At 42.6% G+C, this 13,475-nt stretch overlaps 1 protein-coding gene across 4 annotated transcripts in view; it reads right to left on the bottom strand.

Annotated features, from left to right (window-relative positions):
• Positions 1-13,475, bottom strand: part of LOC138268449 (mothers against decapentaplegic homolog 4-like) — a 430,729-nt gene that overhangs the window by 390,398 nt on the left and 26,856 nt on the right. For 2 of the 4 annotated variants that reach the window (XM_069218099.1, XM_069218104.1), the window contains exon 2: positions 6,003-6,173. The exons of 1 other annotated variant lie outside the window; for it this stretch is intronic. The gene's annotated coding sequence lies outside the window, so the exon portion shown is untranslated. Of the gene's footprint in view, positions 1-5,917; positions 5,947-6,002; positions 6,174-13,475 lie in introns of those variants that run through there. One more of the 4 variants, XM_069218103.1, reaches the window with a different exon arrangement.

Genomic DNA, 13,475 nt, shown 5'->3' with positions numbered 1-13,475 from the left:
TATCACGTTTGCCGAGTCTTTGAGATCCTGCCTTAGTGTCTCTATGTCCTCATGCCCCAATGCCAGTGGCAATGTTTAATTTTCAGTACCCTAGTCAGAGAACCTGTGCACCTGTATCCTCAACGCCCACTGTCGAAGTGTGTTTCCCAATGTTAGTCAAAATGTCAATTTTTCGGTGTCCACACATCACTGTCCAAATATCAGTTTCCATTTAACAGTTCCCGTCCTCGATGTGTACCTTTTCCAGTTTGTCAGTGTCCCAGTGCCAGTGTTCTCATCTCACTGTCTGTCATTGACGCAGTGTCAACATTCCAAAACAGCATAGCATAGAACTTGAACTGTCCCAGCGTCAGTGGCTCACGGTACCTGGGGTTGTGTGCTAGTAGCAGCAGTGGACCACTACATTTATATGTTGGTGTAAAGGTGTCAATATTAAAAACCCAGTGTTCTTTTGACAATGTATCTATAACTGTGCTCGTGTCAGTGTTCCCCATCTATATCTATATTTATTGGGGTACCAATGTGTGTTTCTCCTGGTTGTTTCCCAGTGTCAGTTTTGGTGCTCTATAGACAGCTGCCCAGGGTCAGTGCTTTTGTGCTGGTACCCAGTATTTTGTCACTACTAGTGTTAGTACCCATGTGTTGTAGTATCCCGCATCAGTGTCGCAATGACAGTGCTATTGTTTTGGCGTCTCATTGTTAATTACTACTTGTCAGTGTTCGTGAGTCAGTGTCCCTGTGACGGTGTTTGTGCATGTGTGTAAATGTCCCTCTGTTTGTCTGCCTGTCAGTGTTCCACCCTCAAGGTCAGTGCCCCCATTTATCTGGGAACTGCCAGTGCCCCAAACTCAGGTTCCCACAGTCAAAATCCTCAGGCAATTTCTTCAATGTTTTTGTCCGTGTGGCATTGGCAGCATCCCAATATCAGTGTCTCCATGTCCTTGTGTCTACGTTCCCGGGCAGAGCCCCTTGTTGGAGTACCCCTTGCCGTGCCCAGTGTCCACATCAATACCAGAGTCATTGTCTCCATGACAGTGCCCTTGTGTATGAATCCAAGTGTCAGTAACCCATATCACCCACCATAGGGCAGTAGCCAGTGTTGTGTCCTCCTGTTAGTGCACTTGGTTGGTGTTCCTGTGCCATGTCAGTGTCTTTGTGTTGTGTCCAAGCACAAGTGTTTTGGAGGGGATATCATAGTGTCCATGTTTTATATTTCCCCAGTGTCACTGCCCCTTGCCATTCCCAGCATCGAACTTTAGGCCCATCAGCTTTTCAGTATCACTACTTACCGTCAATGTCCTCATGTCAGTGTTGGTGCTCCTGAGTGTATGTCTCAGATACTGTATTATTAAATCAGTGTTGCCATGTGATTGCCGGTGCCTCTATGTCAGTGTTTCAGGATCAGTGTTGCCACACCTGTGCCAGTATCCTAGTGTCAATGTTTGTGATAGATGTCAATGTTCTAACTACATTGTCCCCATAGCAAAGTCCCCATTTCAGTATTGGGTACCCCTGTGTCACTGTTCTAGTACTGTGTCCCCGTGGCAGAGTACCAACATCAGCGTTTTTATATCAACATCCCCTGTCAGTTTCAACATGTCAAAACACCAATGCCTCTTCCCTTTAGTCACTGTCCCAATGTTGTGTCACTATTCTAATATTCTTCCCTAGTGACAATATCCTTGTATCCAAGTATCCCTGTGTCAGTGTCCCAGTGAAACTCTCATGCCAGTGTCCCAAAATTAGTGTTTGGGCCCCATGTCAGCGTGCCATTTTCACTGTCCACATGTCAGTGTTCCTGTTTGTGCTCCCTGTGCTAGTGAACCAGTGTCAGTGTTAAGCTTCCTGAGTTTTATTGTTGGGAGTTCCTATTTTCCATTGCCCCTGTGTCAGTGTCCCCTTGGTAGTGTCCTAATGTCAGTGTAAATTTGTTGCTGTACCCCTGCCAATGTCCCAGTGTCAATGTTCTTGCTTCTGTGGCAATGAGACAGTGACGTTGTTACTACTATGTCAGTTTTCTCATGTCAGTGTGAGCCCTCCCCTGTGTCAGTGTAACAGTGTTATAGTCCCACTTGATGATGTTGTTTGCTGATAAACTACCTATTCTATTTTAAATCCATTTCTAAGCAGCAAGGGGATGGATGAGCGGTGAGGTCAAAAGATGGACTGGTATGGTGATCTAAAAATGGACTGTGGTGATAAGTATTTGAGGAAATATAGCTGACAAAAAGCTGTGAAATAAAGGGGTAGATTTACTACATTTTAGTGCAACATAGCACAGCAACCAAAGCTGCTCCACTGCCATGCGCAATGGGGAAAAGCAGCACAGAGACATGCTTACTGAAAAATACCTGCTATTGCTCTCTTCCCTGCACTGGTGCACACACAAGCAGCCTAATAGCATGCCCACATCTCAGCACTATGGTGGAAAGGTGTGTGATGTCTAGCGTAATTTCTGTACTGGAAGTATTCTCATCCATTACAAAGTTCTATGCCAAGACTATTTTTTATAATATTCCATACATTGGGTTGGTACTGTGCAGTGCATTCCACATGCAATGTGTGAAATGTTAGAAGAAATAAAAACATATGTCAAACTTTACATCTTCTCACAGAAGTTATTTTTTTACTGGTCTGGCGATCATATTAAATCAAGCTTTGCGTTAAAAATCATGGTTGCTTGAGCTGTCACCCAAGTATCAACAACTTGATAGACGGATGTGCAAAGCAACATAAAACACAATTTGCATTAAGAAAATTGCGCTTTTAACACAAAACATTTTTTCAAGAGAAAGAATCCTATTTCAAACAAACAAAAAAAGACAAGTAAAACATGTATTTCGTTAATGCAAGCATTCCAGTGTATCATGTTGCAGTATGATTATCCAATATATTGCACTCATTTTTATAGATGACTATACAGGAGCCATTTCACATATTTCAAAATGAATCCTTGCTGCTGAAGCTTTTCTACTCGCGGTGCTAAGCACTTTTTTAAGTTTAGGGCACTTTGCACTAAGTCGTTCATATCTTTTTTTTTTTTTTAACAATATGTATGCAGGCAAAATATGCGTCTTTTCCCTTAACATAGGGATGTTAAATGTACCCTACCCAGGGTTTGTGGCTTCTCAGAGAGAGAACTGAGAAATTAACCAAAAATATAACAAAACTGTGTTTTTGATTAAACAATGGGGAAAATGTTGTGGAGGCTTGCTGCACTAAGAACACTATCTTCCCAGCTTTCAGGAACAACCAGAGTTGTAAAATAAAACTATTTTTTAACCACAGTTTATGCATTGTTCTAACTGGTAGTCTGCTGTTCCCAATGTTTGCAGTTTTAACCTGTGTGTAGTGCAAACAAATGTGAAACCCATGGGTGAACCTGGAAAGCTATAAGTTTCTGAAAACTAGACATAATTCCAGTTTCAACATAGGGTCTTTGTATAAATCACTCTCACAGTGTTACAAAATAAACTAGGGGTTGAAAAAACATAACGAAAATAAGTAAGAAAAAATCTGCGCTTGGTGACAACATTTTAATCTCTGATGTTTTGTCATTATGGGGCCTCTTTAAAAAAGTAACATTGTTATGTTCGTTAGACTCGTCTGATCGAAATGATATATATAGTGTTTTCTTATTGTCTAAAAACATGCGATTCTCAGAGTCAAAAACATGGCTGCAGCTTATAACGATTTTTCATTATGTAATAACCATGCAGCAATTCATATAGTAAAATCTAATGATTGAAAAATGGGTATGAATTAAAACTACGTGTTTTTCGAAATTTGCACAACATACTGAATTTAGAAGTAGTGGGTATTGCATCATCACTGAATGTGGGGTTCCCCATAATATCACATGCTTCAGAAAGACATTTTCAAAATGTGATCTTTCCTGAACACTGGCTTACATTCGGAAACCAATAGTGGAGAAAATTAAATTCATTTTCTGAAATGTCATATTATTCAGTGTTCTTGCACTTCTGATATAAACATGCATCAAAACACGTCACAAAATGCAATATAGAGATACCATAATTCCCTGTCAATAAAATGACATGATTTGGTGATGGGGTTATTCTGCATATTTGGCCCCGGGTTTGGCCACCATCCAGGCAAACCTACCAAGCCCATACATTTTTGAGAACTAGATACTGTAGAGTCCTGGAAGGTGTGCCTTTTGGGGGTTTAATGACGTTTCACTTCTCGCAATGCTTTGCAAACCTCAAACCTTGCCTCGTCAGGCATGTTCCTCACTTTTCTGTGAGCTCCAGTATCTGCGCGGATTTACAAAAATCCTACCACCTTCACTTCTCTCAATACAAACGCTGTCCCACCTGTGTGGTCTGGCCTAGGGTCTGACACACAAAAGGCCCAAACGGAATAAGGGGGCATTGGCAATAGTATTTGGACCTGGGCTCAGCGCCACCCACCTAAATCTAACAAACCCAAACATTTTTGCAAAGTAAACAGAAGGGAATCCAGGGTCGCTTTACTGCTTAACACGGACCCTGTGTCCACGGAAGAAAGGATCAAACCAGGGACAATGCAAGTTGCCTAAAACTCCCCCAACTGCCTATAGGTTGTCACTCAGCCTGTTATGTCTATTCTGGGGTGAGGACACAGCATCACCACACTTTTTTTGACAGTTTTTTCCCACTGGGGTCTATGGGATTAGTACACCTGTAGTGCAGATTGAGGGTTAACAGGCTCATTCACATGGGGTGCCTCACTCATACAAAAAAACAAAAACAAAACCTTAAACATAATTCTTTCTGTCTCGTGGGCTTTCTTCCTGCCACCACGTGAAGACAGAGTAAATTTATCCAATCTGCCGCAAGAGTTGGGCAGTGCACAGGCCCACACCCTTTGAGGGGACACCTTCCAACAACAACAACATTGTAAAACCAATATTCTATGGAGTCTTATGCGCTTTCTGCCCTCCAATAAGGGTGCAGATAGGAGGTACACTCTGCCATCCACCCCACAGGGGCAGATAGTCTCATCCCCAGTGGTGATGGCATACACAGGCCTAAGCAGGCCTCTCCACCCACTCCAAATAATGTCCACCCCAAGGGCATATTTGTAGTAAACACCCTGTTTTTTTTTTTAAACAAAGTAAGAAACGACCCCTGGTGTCTAGTGGAGTGGATCCCTACTTGGAGAATCGCGTGCCCAGGGTGAACATCAACTGAGATCTATTAAGGAGAGAAGGGCTGCCTTCCAGTTCGGCCTCTGCCGAGTCGATTGGTGCTCAGAAGTTACGCACCTCTGCACTGATCAAGTGAATGCTGACTCCACTTTCACTTTTGTTATGCTGGTATTACACTAAAGCAAAAAATAATCAACTTTGGGACGCGAGGGAAGCTACTCATTCACATCCCAGCTGTGATTCTGAAAAAGAAAGGTTTTTGTATTTTAAAAACAAAAACATTTTTTTTCGTAGCCAAAGACGACTTTTTGACGTCCTCCACACTACAGAAGAACTGCTGAAGACGTCAACAGTTGTCCTCAACACTAAAGAGGTTAAGGAAATGGTTTGACGTTTCATTCACAATGCAGTACGTCTTTAATTTCATCTTGCATGCCGACTATATTCTGAGGTGAAGTGTTTAACTTTTATGTAGAAAAATCACCTTTTGACCAGTAAGCCGTGTCTGCTACATTTTCAGGAGCTAAGCATTATTGTATGCGTGCCAGGCCACTTGAGGCCCCCAGAGGTTAGGGGCACGGGAAAAGAAGAGGCTTAGTAATAGAGGGCGGGGCTTTAGTTGCAATGCCACGGAATGCACGCTAGTCGCGAAAGTTATAGTTCGTAACTGAAATAAAAGAGTTTATTGAACGGCCCCAACCCACATCGACGAGAATGAGTGCACGAGCATAGCCCCGGAGTGAAAAGAAGAGCAGGCGTGTTTACCAGGCCTCACACTCCTGAAGAGGCGTGTCTTGAACCACAAAACGGGCGGGGGCTCACAGGGAAGAGGGCGGCGCTTGGTACTTACGAGGCGAAGACGCCGGGCTGGTGCTCCTCACGGTCCCGCCGTTGACGCTTCCATTTGCTCGCGCTGCTCGTTTCGACCTGCGGATCCGCCACGCGCTCTCTGATTGACAGCAGAAGGCTGCACGCGCGGATCCCTGGGCACGCGCTCCCACTCGCCTCGAGCCTTGTTTTCCTCAATACAAAAACAAAAGGGGAGCCGGGTTCGTGAATCGTGCTTAGCAGCGCACAACCAATCGCTGCTTGGGCGCGTCCTCCTGTGCAGGAGGAGGCGTGGCCGACCGGCCTCGGCGCCGTCTGCCTTGTACTCTATGTGCCCGACTGTCTGTCTCTGTTAAGGTGGACTAAAGGGTTAGTGTTGCTCCTAACCACCAGACATCGCGCTCATTGCCGAGGCACACCTCACAAGCAACCTTTCCATGCTATTATTGCATGGATAGGCAGAAACAGGGCTGTAATTGGGTTGAAAAATGTAAAGGGTCTCTAGAAGGACTGTGACCTATATAGTTGAGGACGTGGCTTAAACATGCTAAGTACATTTGTCTGATTCCCAAAACGTGCCACCTGACTTGTATTTCCGTTCCATTATGAGCTTTTGTTTACTTACACTCAGAAATATAACACAACTAACATACATCTAAAACCAACCAGAACTATTGGCTTTGTCAGCGTTGCTAGCTGTTTAAGATAAATTAGTAACAATGATTATTTTATTGTAAATAATATTGAAATTGTTTTGATTCTGAAATTGTGAGGCTTTGAATTAAAATTCACCACGACCATGGAAGAGGTTGTGGTCTTCAGTGTCTAAATGACTACAGTTCTGTTAACTATTTGATAGACGTGTAGCAGTTTTTCTCTCCACATCTTGTCTATCTGCAGATCTTACACTTCATCTCTTTCCTTCTCAACACCTTCTTTTCACCATCCAATGAATGCACTTCCTCTCATCTCCCTCACCTAACCACCCCACAAACACACAGTGCACCCACTCACCTGTCAGCACTTAATTTTCTTCTACTTTCTCCCTGTCAATATTTTGACAAACGTGCAACTTCTTCACACACATTAGCACAGACTAAACATTTTTCGAATTTTCGCATCAAGAATTTTAAATTCTATTAAGGACACGGAGGCGAGGATTACACTTTCTCTTTTTTTTTTTACTGAAAGAACACAGCAGCCAATAAACGATAAATAACCAAAAACATCACCCAACATTTCCAGTAGTCCAATTTGACCAATCCGTGGTCAACCGTCCATATAAATGTCCTTGTTTCCTTAGTCCTGCCTCTATCTTTGCCATAACAAAACAACCTTAAGAACCGAATCCTGAATCCTAACAGAATCTTCGTCTAGGACTCCAACCGGCAACTGTTCTTTTCATTCAAACATCAAATGCATTCTTATTATCAAAACCTAACAAAGAAAAAATAAATCGGTAGGGTCTCACATGAGAATGCATAAAAAGGGGAGGGAAATCAGGTTAGATACAGATATCAAATATACATCTCCAGTTTTGATTGCTTCAGAAATAAAATATCAAACATATATCTTAAATACAAATCAGATAAGGGTGGGATAATCCTCGCCTCCGTGTTTAAAATTCTTGACGCAAAAGCTAGATTTTTTTTTATTCTATGTCAGGACTGGATGCTTTGGATTATGCTAGTTCAAAACCGATCCACCACAACCGAAGCTACGTCTACAATAGGTTTATGACAAACACTTTAAATGTACTATCAAAAGACCAATATGCAGCATTCATAATATCCTCAGAACAAGAGCAAGCTCCAAATATTTTAGAAGCCATAGAACTTCTAATAGAATGTGCCCCAAAGGAGGAAACATCAATACCTGCTTCACTCAACAACCATTTAATCCATCTAGCCAAAGTGGCTGAGGAGACTGGTGAAAATGGTTTCTGTAAAGAAATGAGTAGTTGTCCTCAAATATTTCTACGAAATTCACAAGTACAATCTTCATATGCCTTTATGCACTGAACTACACATAATTTAGGATGATGTGGAAAAGCTGGATAAGATACACATTCTGAAGCAGTCTTAGATCCCCAAAGGAGTAAATACTCTACCTGCTAAATAAAGGACTCTTACATCCGATACCCTTCTGCATGAAATAAGGCATAATAAAATTGTGAGCTCGGCCGACAAGTGTTTACGTGATAAATCTTCATTACATGGACAATTTCATAAAAAACAAAGTACAACATCAACCTCCCATAAAACTGTATATTTAGGCTGAGGGGGATTGACCATCCTGATGCCCCTTAAAAGTTTACAAACTAACGGGTGTTCGCCCACCGGTCTGCCGTCAATATGAGGATGTCCAGCTGAAAGAGCTGACCTAAAATTATTGATAGTCCTATAACCTAAACCCTGTGTAGCCAAATCTGATAAGGTGTAGCTCCCAGTCGCTGCCATCCCTCAAAAACCCAGAGTTCCAATCCGCTATCACATTGGAACGTCCCGGAATGTATTCTGCCATCACCAAAATCTGATGATGAAGACAAAAATGCCAGAACTCCTTGGTAATCTCCACCAGTACACATGATCTGGTCCCACCCAAATGACTGATATAATGCACCGCAGAGATGTTGTCCATACGTAACAGTATGCAACAGCTGGCTTTGTGGGGAGAAAGGGAACAAATCGCGAAGATGTACAGGGAGAGTTCTCCTGGAGACCACCTGCACCCAGTCTCTACCATTTCCCATTGTGCTCCCCAACCCCACTGACTGGCATCCGACTCTAGGACCATCTCCATGACAGAGGCAAAGATTGCTCTGCCATTCCAAGCTCCAACCACCAGTATATCTCTGTTCGGGCTTTGTCCGTCAAAGAAATCTTCCCCGCATAAGTGAGACCCTTGCGCAGATCAAGAATTTTTAGATGCTGAAGGGCCATGTAATGTAAGGGACCTGGAAATATCGCTTGAATAGAAGAGGCTAGGACCCCTACAAGATCGGCAGAGTCCTCAATAATATACTCGGAGAGGTAAGGGCTCTCTGTAACTCTATCTTGATCATGGATCGTTTTGTCAGAGGAAGTTTCAGCTGCGCTTTGACAGAATCTACTTAGAAGCCTAAGAATGCTATACATTGTGAGGGAATGATGACGGATTTGTCTGAATTTATCAAAAAACCCACATCTTGCAAGTTTTCAATGGTCCTATTTATATGGATGAGAACTAATTCTCTTGTTTGTTCCATAATCAGAAGGCATAGATAAATAATTAGATGTGCGCCCATTTTTCGAAGAAACTGTACGACTGGACGTACCAACTTGGTGAAACACCAAGGGGCCGAGGACAGACCGAAGGGAAGGACTGCGAACTCGAACCACAGGTTTTGCCAAAAAAAACGGCATGAATCTGCGATGTGGCGGGAAAACTGGTACTGTCAAATAAGCGTCTTTGAGATCCAGATGAACAAGCCAATTCCCCTCTTTGGAACAGATCTCTTAAAAGATGAATACCTTCCATCTTGGAATGGCGGTAGATTATGAAGGAATTATATTCCTTTAGATTGAGAACCAATCGGTACCGCCTCCTTTCTTTTGAAAGAGAAAGATCATACTGACAAAACCTGAAGGGTACAAAGTTGTGGGTACTACCACTCACTTCTGCAGAAGAGAAGCCACTTCGACATCTATGAAATTGCTCTCTGCTTGGGAAAAATGTAAAGAAGGAATGACTGGGAGGGGAATAAAACTAACTAGTAACTCTTCACAGCTTGAAGGATTCAGGGATCCTGAGAGATCTGTCTCCAAGCCTGTAAATGCTCCCTTACTCTGCTTTGGAAAAGAGAATTATTCTCACCTGTTGCCAATTCTGGGTTGTTGTAATATCCATTTTCCAGCCCAATGGGTACGACCTCGACCTCTCCTGCGGGAGGGGTAGAATCCAGAAGAGGCTTGGTAGGAACCACAGCCTCTGTGTAAGTGGAGGAGGCCTGATAAAAACCACAGCCTGGTGCTCGGCCTCTATAGAGTCCGGCCCTGAGAAAAAGGCCGCCACTGAACAACTTTTTCATGGAGGATTGAGCCTTGTCCATGGGGCGCAGGATGCAGAGACGTATTTCCCAAGATCTTTAACAAATTTGTCCCCAAACAAGAGAACATTAACCAACTTAGAGTCGATCCTCATCAGAAAAGACTTGCGCCGCTCCATGGCATTGCGCAATTGGCATTGCCGAGAAGACATACGTCTCTTTGCACCCACTCCAGGACTGCCTCAGGATACAAATGCATATTACTCTCTTTGGCATCTACCACCATGCTCAAGGATCTTTGCAATAGGCCCAGAAATATCCAGGAGCTTACCCTGACAGCCCCTCCAGGCTCGGTCCAGTCCATTTTTAGGTTCTTTTGTGAATTGTTTAAGAAAGATGGCCATACTAGGATATAACTCTGGTGTATCTGCCACTTGGCCCGACAGGTAAGGACAGGGGCTCTCCGAACGCAATGTGTTGCAAACATCCTTGTCAAAACTCTTGTGCAACCTGTCTTGGACATAGTGCGTCACCTCCACAGAGGGCACCCATCCAGTGGATCTCAGGTGAATAATACTCTCCAGATCAAAAAATAGGTTCTTCCGAACCATAGCTCATTCAGCTGACTTGTGGGATTTACGTTTCCTCTTACCTGACACTTTAGGTTCATCTTGAGTTTTTTCAGAATCAGAGGACTGAGAAGCGGAAGACAGATTCCTCAGGACACATCAGTCCCTGGGAGAACAATTCTCTAGGGATCTCAGGGAGATCCTGATCAAATTCATGGTCTCTGAAGACCGAGAAAGCCATTTGGGATAATATTTCTGCCAAGTATCTAGGTCCTTCAGAGTCCCTTCGGGCCCGACTCCTATCAGGAATGAGTGTATCAGGCATTCCAGCATCAGGGGTCTTCCCATCAATTCCCATTGCCCAAAACGTACTAAGGGCTGAGTAGAAGATTTTAAAGCCTTTAAAAGGGCTTGATTTACAGAGTCCTGCACATGGTGAACCAGGGCCAGTACCAATCTTCCCTCCATCTAGTTTTCATATGGCTCTTCAGCCTCTTGCTGATAGAATTCATCCTCTTCTGCTCAGTAAGCCATTTCTAGAGATGAAGAGGTAAGGAGTTCAAAAAAGGGCGGTGGGGGGGTGGGGTAGTCAGCCTCTGCAGATATTCAAGTGGAGAAACTCCAATCAAAATGTGAGAATAACTCAAAATACTGCCCACTAGGATGTGGAGGGAGCACCTGCATTAAATTCCCTAAGGCAAAGCCCTTTGACGTTTATTCCACCCAGTCGGGCATTCTCTGGGGGATTTCTGTTTTAAAACAAATCAACGTATGTTCTGCTGGCAAAGTCCGAAGCATAAAACCACCGGATCTTGGCCGCACATATGCGCAATGTGAAAATAAAGAGAGGACTAGCCTCCCTGAAAGCCAGCGCTCGTACGGCTTTAAAAAAAGCTGTAATACGCCTTGCTCGAACACCGGGATATCCCGCAGGGCGTTCAGATGCTCGGCAAGGTCCTAGACACCTCCGCACTCTCCGCAACGCACAGACCCCGTTGAAGGGAATTAAACTGAAAACTAGCGAGCGCCGAGGGTCGTGCACAACAAAACTGGAATGAGCCAGTCACAAGCACCGTTCCACCCCTGGTCCTGCTCCACGGCCACAATTAGTGATTAAGAAAAAAACAAATTCAATAAAACAATAATGCTGTACACAATGTGTTGGGCACTTAACTGAAGGCTGCGAGGAGCAAAGAAAGAGGCAGGACTAAGGTTACAATGACATTTATATGGACGGCTAACCAGGGATTGGTCAGATTGGGCTACCGGGAATGTTGGGTGATGTAGTTTTTGGTTATTTAAACGTTTATTGGCTGCTGGGTTCTTTCAGTAAAAGAGAAAGCATAATCCAAAGCCTCTGGTCCTGACATAGAATCACAATTACAGCTGGAATATGTGACTATTGCTCTGTGATGTCAGCAAAGAGGCCAATGATTGGATGACCATGTATTCTGAACAACTTTTTGACCTACTTTCAGGCACTGTGAGAAGCTTGCTCTGCCTTCAGCCTCAACTCAAGATCAATTAAAATGTGAATTATAAACAGGAACTAAATTGTTTCCATGGGTTACCTTAACATTTTTTTTTACATTCAATGTCCAGAAATCAATCAATCAGTGCTTTTGCTATTAGAGTTAAGGACACAAATATAGGGTCAGACAGGGACCCATTCAATGTAGGTTTTTAATTACTACTGGGTTTGAGGCCCAACACACTTAGAATCCTGGTCTGATAGGTATAATAAATAGCTAGAGTACTGATCCTTCTCTGGATCTTGCACTGGACTCTCAAACTGTGAAACAGCTGCTTGGCAAAAAAAAATGTTTTCCGGCTGTAGTAGGCATAATTCGTAGATTCATACATCTGTAATGATGTCAGTTGCAGATATCTCAGAAATAGTTTTCGTCCTTCCTTATGTTAATTCAGTTTTTCAGTTTAACAACATTTATTAGTAACCAACATAGCGCGTCAGGCCTATACAAAGATGCATAAAGAAACAGAAGGGCTTGAGGCAGAGGTAATCTCCAACAACAAAAGAGTCAGACAAAAAGTTGTCACATACTGTAGTGTACTGTCAAATTTATTTAGGAGGAGTCAGTACAAGACATAGGTGCAGACGCCCCTAGTATCACACGATACAAGTGAACCCAATTTATATTAAATACATGAGTACATTTTCACAGAATAATATACAATGATAATAATCACATTACCATTAGATATATTACTTTAAAATCCGCAACTTTTAAACATACATTTTTTAGGTGCATATCGTAAACTAATAACTATTGTACAACTTATGTTTTTAAACTCTGGATTTAGCAATAGCTATCTGTAATTGTGCAAAGCAGGGCAAATAATAAAAAAAGCATTATATTCTGAAGCGGACACCCACATATTTTTTTTATCCGCAAGTCAAACTGGACTTATTCCTGTAGTTGTAATGATTTTGTCTGACATTTCATGTTGTTAACACTAACTCTGGCTTGGTGTGACTTGTATCAAAAGAATGATACCATAGGTGGAAACTGAGATTTCTCATGTGTTAATTCCTACCCGAGCAAAAAAAGCAGACCGGCTGATATTGTAAAAGCTACTGCTATTCTTAAAGTGTAGCTGCTTAACTACTGTTTGCAAGTCTTGAAGATAAGCTAAATACATTATTTTTTCTTCACTGCAGTGTCTAGAAAACGTGTTCTATCACTCAAAAGGATTTTCATAAACTAATACAGAGTTGGAGCAAAGAGGCAGATATATACATTTATATATCATATTGGTGATAAGCAGCGAATAAATACTGTGATAAAAGACAATGCATCACAATTTCTGTTTTATTTAATCAATCAAGAGTCAAGTTACTTTAAACCCTTAAATGCAGCTGATGGCTACACTCCCTCCC

The sequence above is a fragment of the Pleurodeles waltl genome, chromosome 12 (genome assembly GCF_031143425.1).
Source record: "Pleurodeles waltl isolate 20211129_DDA chromosome 12, aPleWal1.hap1.20221129, whole genome shotgun sequence".
NCBI classification, from domain to species: Eukaryota; Metazoa; Chordata; class Amphibia; order Caudata; family Salamandridae; genus Pleurodeles; species Pleurodeles waltl.
The sequence above is the reverse complement of the archived record's forward strand: the minus strand, read 5'-3'. Positions and strand labels throughout refer to the sequence as shown.